Source organism: Cucurbita pepo, chromosome 10 (assembly GCF_057944985.1).
Source record: "Cucurbita pepo subsp. pepo isolate OVF chromosome 10, ASM5794498v1, whole genome shotgun sequence".
Classification (NCBI taxonomy): Eukaryota; Viridiplantae; Streptophyta; class Magnoliopsida; order Cucurbitales; family Cucurbitaceae; genus Cucurbita; species Cucurbita pepo.
Genome location: NC_141807.1, coordinates 16,474,663 through 16,486,144, shown reverse-complemented (window position 1 = coordinate 16,486,144; position 11,482 = coordinate 16,474,663). Strand labels below are relative to the sequence as shown.

The 11,482-nt window shown below is 34.7% G+C and overlaps 2 non-coding genes across 2 annotated transcripts; both read left to right on the top strand.

Annotated features, from left to right (window-relative positions):
• The first annotated feature begins 981 nt into the window (after positions 1 to 981).
• On the top strand, positions 982 to 1,054 carry TRNAF-GAA (transfer RNA phenylalanine (anticodon GAA)). The gene has a single exon. It is a non-coding gene; the product is annotated as a tRNA-Phe (tRNA).
• Positions 1,055 to 6,834: 5,780 nt separating this feature from the next.
• On the top strand, positions 6,835 to 6,906 carry TRNAC-GCA (transfer RNA cysteine (anticodon GCA)). Its single transcript has one exon. It is a non-coding gene; the product is annotated as a tRNA-Cys (tRNA).
• The last annotated feature ends 4,576 nt before the right edge of the window (positions 6,907 to 11,482 follow it).

Genomic DNA, 11,482 nt, shown 5'->3' with positions numbered 1-11,482 from the left:
TTGTTTCTCAATCATTTCACTTTCTTGTCTATTATTTGAATCAGGTCTTCTTTATATGTTAGGTCATCTCTCAAGAAGAGAGTTTCATGAGTCAGTACGTGCGAACGATCTAGGGTATACTTCCGTAGTATGGATACATGAAAGATATTATGTACTGCAGACAAGTTTGGGCATTGCCCGATTCTATAGGCCACAGATCCAATCCTTTCTAATATCTCAAGGGGACGAATAAACCTAGGGCTTAGCTTTCCCTTTTTACCCTACCTGAGCACCCCTCTCATGGGGTGCTACCTTTAGGAATATATGATCCCCTACCTACAATTCCATGTCCTTGCGCCTTAGGTCTGCATAGCTTTTCTCTGGGCTTTGTGCGGTTTATATCCTAGCTTTAATCTTCTGGACTGCGGCGTTGGTAATTTGCACCAGCTCTGGCCCAATAGTTGTCGTTTGCCCCCCTTCTTCCCAAAAGATAGGGGATCGAAATCTTCGTCCATAGAGAACCTCGTATGTGGCCATTTGTATGGTGGCTTGGCAAATATTATTATAAGCGAATTTCATAAGGGGTAGGTACTTAACATGTCTTCCAATATTTGCTTGAGCATTTTTGTTTGACCATCTTTTTATGGGTGGAATATCGTACTATAACTGCGTACCCAATGCCTTTTGTTAAAATTTCCAGAAGGGAGATTTAAATCTGGCATCTCGGTCTAATACTATTGCCTTTTGTTGAATTTTAAGAAGTGTACCCAATACCTTTACTGATGAATATTCATTTTTAATGTTAGCAAGAGTAGCTTAGTTGGGAGATTGTTAGACTGAAGATTTGAAGGTCACACTTGTTTTATCCACGTTCACGTTCACCGCACCTGTATCAATTTTCATAACCTGACTATTCAATAAAAAATTAGTCATTATTTCTTTTTAAAATCTCAATGAATCAGCGAAAATATCTTTACCGATAAATTTTCATTTCTAATGATTGCGGGGATAGCTCAGTTGGGAGAGCGTCAGACTGAAGATCTGAAGGTAACGTGTTCGATCCACGTTCACCGCACTTGGTTCACGTTGCATAATTTGAATATTCTTTTCAAAATTAGTGATTATTTATGTTTACAATATAATGAATTAGTGGAAATACGGTCACGTTTTTTATCCAAGTGGTATAGGTTGACTAAGTTGCATAATTATAACACCTTATAGTTTAGTTGATTATTATTTCTTTTTAAAATATAATGAATTAGTGGAAATAGCTCTACTTATGAATTTTTATTTTTAACGAAGTTGCATAACTTGACCAACTTGACTATGGAATCTAAAAAATGTTATTTGGGATCTGCGATTATAACACCTTATAGTTTAGTTGATTATTATTTCTTTTTAAAATATAATGAATTAGTGGAAATAGCTCTACTTATGAATTTTTATTTTTAACGTTAGCAGGGATAGCTCAGTTGGGAGAGTGTCAAACTACAGATTTGAAGGTGACGTGTTTGTTTAATCTCCACGTTCACCGCACCTGTTTCCATTTGCATAAGCTGACTATTCAATAAAAATTTAGTTATTATTTATTTTTAAAATTTCAATAAATAATGAATTAGCAGAAATACCTTTACTTATGATTTTTTTTTTTCAAATATTAGCGAAGATAACTCGGTTTCACCGCACCTGATTCACGTCACATAACTTGACTCCTAACTATTCAATTTAAAATTAGTGATTATTTCTTTTTAAAATATCAATGAATTAGCTAAATACCTTACTAATGAATTTTCAATTTTAATGTTAGTGGGGATAGCTTAGTTGGGAGAGCGTCACTGTAGATCTCAAGGTTACGTGTTTGAGTTGAAGGAAGTGTCATAAGGCTAACTTTTTTTTCAATTTTATTTGATTTTATTTCAATTTTGTCAAACTCACTCAGGTACTCATCTCAATCATTTGAACCTTGTTGGCCTTCAATAAGAGAGACCTTGGAAATAACCTGTAACTATTCAACTGGATTATCACATTAACAATTTGAATCAAATAAAGTGACATTAACCATTTGAATCACCTCAACCCCACTTGTTGAACTTGACCAAATGTCTATAACATAACACTAACAAAGGTACAAAGTAACACAAACAAAGGTACAAAGTAACACTAACAAAGGTACAAAGTTCATAAAAGTCTTTTTAATCTAAAATACCATTGAACTTGATCATTATAGTGCCTCTCAAACGTAGGTAAAGTTTAAATTCGGGTCTCCTTGTCAAACTCACTCAGGTGCTCATCTAAACCATGATGGCGTTCAACAAGAGAGACCTCAAAAATAGCCGGATTATCGTATTAACCATTTGAATCACCTCATTCCCACTCGTTGAAATTGAAACAAATATCTATAACATAACACTAACATAGGTACGATGTCCATAAAAGTCTTTTTAATATGAGATACTATTGAACTTGACCATTAATGTTCCCCTCAAAATGAGGTAAAGTTTAAATATAATTGGTGACAAAAGATGAAACTATAAAATAAAAAGAAATAAGAAAATAATATTCAATTTTAGAGAATCAAACCAGAATCTCCTAGGTGAAAGCCAAATATCCAAACCGTTGGACAACAATGAATTTTTGGTGTAGTTGTCCTAAAGTCTTTTGTCTAATCGCTGAAGAGTTTTACTATGATGTTTTAGGTAATGTCTAACTCTTCGACACGTCGTTTTATGTGTGTGATAGAGTTCTCAGAGTTACCGCGACGTTTCGAGCTATTTGATCGTGTGGCTGTTTCTTCAAAAGGGTCAACATCAAACGTCAGGTCTTTGATTGACAACCCATCCAGAGGAGCATCGATTGCATCGATTCCATCAACAGTCTTCCCATGAGTTTATGGTGCATGACCCATTTTTTATACCATTCACCTTCGAGCGCCAACATAGTTTTGCATCGTCCATGAGATGCATTGCGACCAACGTAACTCTTAGGTCCTATGAGCAAGTTCCAGTAACCTTCAAGTATTGTTCTACGTCAAAAATAAAGCTTTTCAATTCCTTAGTATCCCGATTTCCATTTAAGGGGTTGTGTTCTTGGATTTTAAGTTTGTTAAGCCCACATGAACTTGGCTTGAGGTATGGTTCTCTACTGCCAAACTTGTCAAACTCACTCGGGTGCTCATCTCAACCATGATGTCGTTCAACAAGAGAGACCTCGAAAACGACTGGATTATCGCATTAACCATTTGAATCACCTGCTCATCTCAACCATGATGTCGTTCAACAAGAGAGACCTCTAAAACGACTGAATTATCGCATTAACCATTTGAAATTGAACAAAATATCTATAACATAACTCGAACAAAGGTACGAAGTTCATAAAAGTCTTTTTAATCTAAGATAGAAACTGTAAAATAAAATGAAATAAGGAAATAATATTCCATTGCCGAGAATCGAACCCGAGTCTCCTGGGTGAAAGCCAGATATCCTAACCGCTGGACGACAATGGATTTTTGGTGTAGATGTCCTGAAGTATTTTGTCAGATCGCTGAAGAGTTTTAGCATGATCTTTTGCTTAATGTCTAACTCTTCTACACGTCCTTCCCTGTGTGTGTTAGAGTTCTCAGGGCTACCGCAAAGTTTCGAGCTGTTCGATTGTGTAACTCTTTCTTCAAAAGAGTCAACATCAAACGTCAGGTCTTTAATTGGCAACCCATCAAGGGGAGCGTCGATTGCATCGATTCCATCAACGGTCTTCCCATGAGTTTATGGTGCATGACCCATTTTTTATATCATCCACCTACGAGCGCCACCGTCCATGAGATGCATTGTGGCCAATGTAACTCTTAGGTCCTATGAGCAAGTTCCTGTAACCTTCAAGTATTGTTCTACGTCAAAAATAAAGTTTTTTAATTCGTTAGCATCCCGGTTCCCATTTAAGGGTTTCTGTTTTTGGATTTTCAATTTGTGAAGCCCAACATGAGCTTGGCTTGGGGTGTGGTTCTCTACGACCCTCCTTATCAAACTCACTCTGGTGCTCATCTCAGTCATCTCAGCCATGATGGCGTTCAACAAAAGAGACCTTGAAAATGACCGGATTATCAAATTAACCATTTGAATGACCTCAACCTCACTTGTTGAAATTGAACCAAATATCTATGACAAAACACTATTAAAGGTTCAAAGTTCATAAAAGTCTTTTTAATCTAAGATACTATTGAACTTGACCATTATAGTGCCTCTCAAACCAAGTTCATAAAAGTCTTTTAAATTTAAGATACTATTGAACTCATTCATTATAGTGCTTCTCAAACCTAGGTAAAGTTTAAATATAATTGGTGACAAAAGATGAAACTATAAAATAAAAGAAATAAGAAAATAAAATTTCATTGTCGAGAATCAAACTCAGGTCTCCTCGATGAAAGCCAGATCTTCTGTGTAATGTCTAACTCTTCGACACGTTTTTTTATGTGTGTGATAGAGTTCTCAGAGCTACCGCCACGTTTCTTGTTGTTCGATCCTGTGGCTCTTTCTTCAAAAGAGTCAACATCAAACATTAGGTCTTTGGTTGGAAACCCATCCAGGGGAGCGCCGATTGCTTCAATTCCATCAATGGTCTTCCCACGATTTTTTTGTGCATGACCAGTTTTTTATACAATTCACCTTCAAGCGCCACCATAGTTTTGCATCGTCCATGAGATGCATCGTGGGCCAATGTAACTCTCAGGTCCTCTCAGCAAGTTCGTATAGTCTTGAAGTGTAATATCAAAACATATTAACGTATTTTATATTTTAAATATTAAAATAATTGATGTGTATCATAAACTTAAACAAAAATATATATTAGAAATTTGAATGAGATTCATATTAGTTAAACATATATTATGATATTCTACGACATTTTAATATTATTTAAATAAGATATTATATCTTAATGTATTAGGTATTCAAATATATAATTTGACAAAAATTATCACAAGTTCACTTTAAATAGAACCCTAGGCTTAAGTCAAAAAGCATCAAATACTAAATATTGTGACATTTTAGGTGATATTTTGCAGAGGAAGCTGATAAAGTCTTCAAAGAGCATGTGGTCATGTCTGACATTTTAGGTTAACAACATGGTGAAAAGAAACCAGAAATTCTGATACTGGTAATTAACTACAAACCTTTGACTAAGGTTTTAGAATAAATAAGATATCCAATCCAAAACAAAAATGATTTGATAAAAAGAATTTAGAGTCAAATGTTTTTATAAAATTCGACATGAAATTGGGATTACATAAAATTCTAATTTCCTAAAATGACAAATATAAAATAGCATTTATGTCCAATTTAGAAAATATGAGAGGAACGTCATGCCATTTAGGCTAAAAAATGCTCCATCCGAATTTCAGAAGATTATGAATGATATTTTCAATCCTTTCAAAAAAATTCGATAGTTTATATTGATGATGTGTTGATATTTTCTAAAACCATTAAGGTCAACACTTTAAACATCTACATACATTCATTAATGTAATCAAAAGAAAACAACTAGTTGTGTCCATACCCAAAATCAAATAATATCAAACTCATATCCATTTTTTTGGATTTTAAATTTATTTGAGCCTTATTAAAACCCATCCAATGGTCTTTGTCTCAAACTTTGGTGATGACGTATCCTAGAAAAGCCAACTTCAAAAAAAAATAGGTTCTCTCAATTACGTGTCTTATATCCTTCAAGATATCAGGCACATTTACAAATTTCTTGATGAGTGTGTTCAAAATAATACAAAGTCTTGATTTGTAAGGGATATATCTACAACAAAAAAAAAATCAAATCATTAGTCAAATAAACTCTTTGCTTAAGTCTTATTGACCCAAGGACAGATCTCATAATGAAACGTGACGCATCAAATATCGGATATGGAGGTATCTAAAATTGTCAAAGAGGACAGAGAATCAATTATCATATTCATTCAAAAGCCTCTAATAATACCATACAAATTACAAAATAGTAATAAAAAAAAAAATACTATTTCCATTGGACTCTGCCCAAAAATTTTAAAGAAAATTTAATGAACAAAACTATTAAAATGCATTCGAGAGTCAAATTTAGTTTTAGAAAAAAAAAAGGGAATAATCTTGTTTCAAACAAAAAAAAAAAAAATTTTGCTAGATAGAAGTAAGTTTTGTTGTGGTTTGATTTTAAAATTCTACCTATAGTTGAAAACACCTTCGAGATTACCTATGGGAGAGTTTCTAACAAAGTCTCTCTTCTCTGTCTTCTCAAACTGATACTACCTATAAAAGAAGTTGAAAACACCTTGTGAAAGTCTCTAAGGATACTGCAACCTCTAGCTTTGCAAAATCGAGTGTTGTTGGTGCTTATCAAAATTGCTGCCAGAATAAAGTTTAACAAGTGGTTCTATGGTGTAGTGGTTAGCACTTTCGACTTTGAATCTAACGACCTGTGTTTAATTCCCGATAGGCAATCCACAAATTTATACAAAATTGGTTCATAGTCGATTCGGTAGGGTAACTTTTGGACCGATAATCTGTAGAAGGGGTCACTAAGGTTCAGATCATACAAAATGGGTCCATAGCTCAATGTTAGAGCATTTGATTGCAGATCAAGAGGTCACCAATTCGAACCTAGTTGGGCCCTTCTATCTTGGTATGTCTAAGGGGTCACAAATGTTAAAATCCTACAAAATGGATCCATGGCTCAGTGGTAGAGAATTTGACCGATCACCCGTTTGAACTTGGTTGGGCCCTTTTATTTTGGACAGACACTTTTTACACTTTTGGACAGACACTTTTTACACTTTTGGACTGACACTCTATAGAAGGGGTCACTAAGGTTGAAATCATATAAAATGGGTCCATAGCTTAGTGGTAGAGCATTTGACTGCAGATCAAGAGGTCATCAATTCGAATCTGGTTAGGCCCTTTTATAGAGTTCGATTTACTCCCGACCATCGAGTGTCTAAAGGAAAAGAAATAAGAATAATTACCGATTCCAAACCTTATTCCAAAGTTCTAGTGTGGTATCCAAGCACCCACTATGAACATGGTTAAAAACTTAGCACCACTATTCTTGGACAAGAACCAAGAAATCATTAAGAAAATAGTGTGGTCAAGAAATCATTAAGAAAATAGTGTGGTCTTAGCGTCGCTATATAATATGGTAGAGAAATAAAAAAATGTTACCCTCATTTGTGTGGTGCTGCCATAAGTGATCAATAGAAATATTTTAAGCACTTTTCTCTTGTACTCCTTATAATTTTACCTTTTAAGGTTGTAAATATTTGTAGGTTTTAAGAACTTTTCTCTTGTACTCCTTATAATTTTACCTTTTAAGGTTGTAAATATTTATAAGTGATCAATAGAAATATTTTAAGCACTTTTCTCTTGTACTCCTTATAATTTTACCTTTTAAGGTGGTAAATATTTGTGGGTTTTAAGCACTTTTCTCTTGTACTCCTTATAATTTTACCTTTTAAGGTGGTAAATATTTGTGGGTTTTAAGCACTTTTCTCTTGTACTCCTTATAATTTTACCTTTTAAGGTTGTAAATATTTGTGCACGGGTGACTATTATGATTATCAGTCAACTGAGTAATATAAATATTTTAAGCACTTTTCTCTTGTACTCCTTATAATTTTACCTTTTAAGGTTGTAAATATTTGTAGGTTTTAAGCACTTTTCTCTTGTACTCCTTATAATTTTACCTTTTAAGGTTGTAAATATTTATAGGTTTTAATCACTTTTGTAGGTTTTAATCACTTTTCTCTTGTACTCCTTATAATTTTACCTTTTAAGGTTGTAAATATTTGTGCACGGGTGACTATTATGATTATCAATCAACTGAGTTAAGTGAAAATAAATTTTGAAGATGAAATTAAAGTATTAATTCTGATGTCTCTTTACCTGAGTTTTGGGATATTGTTATTAATGAGAATCAATCTAATGCCATTAGTAATTCACAATGATAATATTCAAAATACTTGACATGACATAAGATATTTGAAACAAATAAATATTTTGTCCTATATCAAATCACTCATTTGAAATTCCTTAATAATAAACCTCAAGTCTTACATCTTTTATAGAGAAAAGTTCCTTAAATAGAAGTCTTATTAGATACTTCTAAGCATTTAGAGATCAACTAGACACAAAGCTAAACATTCTAAAAAAATTAGGGGTTAAACTTTCCGGTTAACGTAATTTAAGAAACTTATGATTTTTATATTCTCAAGAGTTTAATTGAGCTAGGTCGATTCAATCTAGTGGACCCAAGAATTGAACCGAACCAAACCAACTAGTTAGTAACATGATTTAGTGTAAGCATTTTGAAGCAAAGTAGAAGCAATAATGGAGGGTTTGCAATAATATAGTTTTCACCCCTTGTTTCTCGAGTGAATATTGAAATAATATGGTTTTCCTGTTAAGTTTTGCACGGAAGAAAGAAAGACTGGGATGTAAAGTATTATTTCAATTTCTTTGTAATATACAACCATATATAAATTAATTATAAGAAATATATAAAATTACATGTTCTCCAAGGGCTTCAATCAACACTAGATGGTTACTTTTGCAATCACTCTAAAGGTGCTCAAGATCACAACGAGTTAGATAAAATAGCTCTAGAACTTTGAATCCAATAACTTGAGTTTGACTCGTGATAGAATCTCTCTTCTTGTGGAATCTGCAAAAAATAGGAAAACCATTCCAAAATCAATTTTTACAAGGGGTTCTATGGTGTAGTGGTTAGCACTTAGGACTTTGAATCCAACGACCAGGGTTCAACTCTTGGTAGGACCTTTTTAAGAAATGACCTTGATGCGAAAACACAGAATAAGGAACGACAACACAAGACATTTTAAAACAAAAGGGTGTTTCCTAGCATTCGATGCGAAAACACAAATTTTCTCGAGGCATAAGGTGTAACATTCTTGAGTTATTCCGAACTTGCTCCGCTGTCATTTGAGCCCATAATAACTAGCATGAGTTTTCGGTTCCGAACTTGCTCCGCTCCGCTATCATTTGAATCCATAATAACTAGCATGAGTTTTCGGTTCCGAACTTGCTCCGCTCCGCTATCATTTGAATCCATAATAACTAGCATGAGTTTTCGGTTCCGAACTTGCTCCAAACAATATCATTTGAACCCATAATAACTAGCATGAGTTTTAGGTTCCGAACTTGCTCCAAACAACTTGAAATCTTGAATTTATTCTCATGTCATATAAAATAGACCCTTACAGAAAATAGTTGGTAATTTGGAGTATGTCTAAACCTTGAGCTAGGATATGACTTCTTGTTTTGTTTGGAGCATGTCTAAACCTTGAGCTAGGATATGACTTCTTGTTTCGTTTTCAGGAACTAAACCTTAGAGGTTGTCATGTCATGCATCGTATTTTAACCATGAAAACTCTTGCGAAGTAACTCTTAATTTTCTCCCCATGAGTGCATAGGTGGCGTTGTCATAATCGTGGCATCCTGCTAGCAAATCGTGGTGCAGGGCATCTCATTTAGGTGAGGGAGATAATAAGTTCATCATGGAATCCTGCTCATGGTACATATACCAAAGCATCCCACCTAAAGAGAAATAGGGGCCTCGCGGCAGTGATGAGCATTTTCTCCCATATCTTGGTTTCGCTAACTAAAGTTTTCCAATAACTCCCAAACTTCATTACCTTATATAACCTCTCGGGATAAGGATTCATACAACATTTCATAAAATAAGATCTACTGAGAAAACTCGAGAAAAGGTCAAATTTTGAGTTGACTTGGACAGTTTAGTTGAACTGGACGTATCATCGTTTTCTTCCTCTGAAAAGGAAGAAGATGCGCATTTTTCGCATTGCCACCATCTGAAACTCGGCCTGTATAGCCACATTTACAGCGTTTCTCTCATCGATTTCTTCGTGAAACTTACAAATGGATGTTACAAGAAAGGGTTAGGGATTTATTTGATAACTTCTCGTGGATCGTAGCCTAAGATATTCGTTACCAAAGTTCATCCAAAATCTGATTTATCGCTGGAGATAAAACAAAGGATTTCTTATTGGGTAGCCGATTCTAGGGGTTTCAAGACCCTATTTCTTCATTGAACCCCTTCCATGTCCTATCTTCAGGCTAAAGGAATTGGTTTGGATGAACGTCTTTGAGTGTAGGACCTTAATTTCCAAAAATTGTTCTCGGTATGCAACTCACTCGAAACGCTAGATTTTTGATCTCATGCGTAGCTTGTTCTATGATGTCTCAACTCTCGATTCCTTCATCAAGTTTACTCAACATCTTCCTCTGAAGCTAGAGGAATCCTTAATTTGAAGGAAAAGAGACCGTAGATAGGAATTTTGACTCTTATCCCCAATTTAATTTCGAAACCTATTTTCTTCAATTTGGCACGCTCTCGAGGTTATTTTTCTTCGTGGTCTTCTATGGAAGCATTCCTTGGAGGTGCAGAAACTAATTGGAATCATTCTTGCTCGACGAGTCATCATGTATCCTCGAATTGGATTTCCAAGTTTTTCTTGAAGTTCTTCAATGGCGGATTGAATTGGGGGAATGGTTTCTGGGCACTTTCAGCACTCTATTCCTTCATAGAACTTGTGGGTAATCTTGTTGAGAAACTGTAGGAATAAGTTTGAAGAGAAATGGTGGAGGATTGCTCTCGAATTTGGAAGAAATCTGATAGTAGGAGACCCATAATCTAAACGCTTATTGCCTTCGATTTGGGGATCGACCTTTCTCGATTCTTATTCCGTATTGTTGCTCCTACTTCAGACTTTATAGGAGGAGCTTAAACTGACATTGAGAGCTCTAGATTCTTCGTTATTTAAAAGTTTGAAGATAAATGGTGGAGGATTGCTCTCGAATTTGGAAGAAATCTGAGAGTAGGAGATCCACCATCTAAATGCTTATTGCCTTCAATTGGGGGATTGAACTTTCTCGATTCTTATTCCGTATTGTTGCTCCTACTTCCGACCTTATAGGAGGAGCTTAAACTGACATTGAGAGCTCCAGAATCTTCGTTATTTAGAGTTCAAACTTTATGGATAATTTTTTGAAGATATCAACTCCGATCATAGCTTTACCGACCTTGGCTTTGAATACATGTCGTTGGACGCGATGATTCGTGGGTGTTCGTTCTAGATCATATCAAATTTTTGACGAGATCTGACGGTTGAGATTTGAGTTCGAAAGATTTTTCCCGGATGGTCATGGTAGATGCTCTGATTCGAATTAGAGTGGTATTTCTGTAATTATCCAGTCTTCCAGGGGTATTTTGGTAATTTGCCACTTTCTAAATATTTTATTATTATTTTTCTCTAAAAATCCATAATTTTTGTACAAATTTCTCATCGCTCTTTTATCATTTTTCCCTTGTTCTGAATCTTGAGATTCCTTCTAGATAAGGAATTACAAATTGGGAAAGATTCTTGATAATTGATAAAATGACTTTTTTGCCCTTTGTATTTACTTTTTCCTTTCCAATCTTTTTCAAAAGGCCTTTTAAC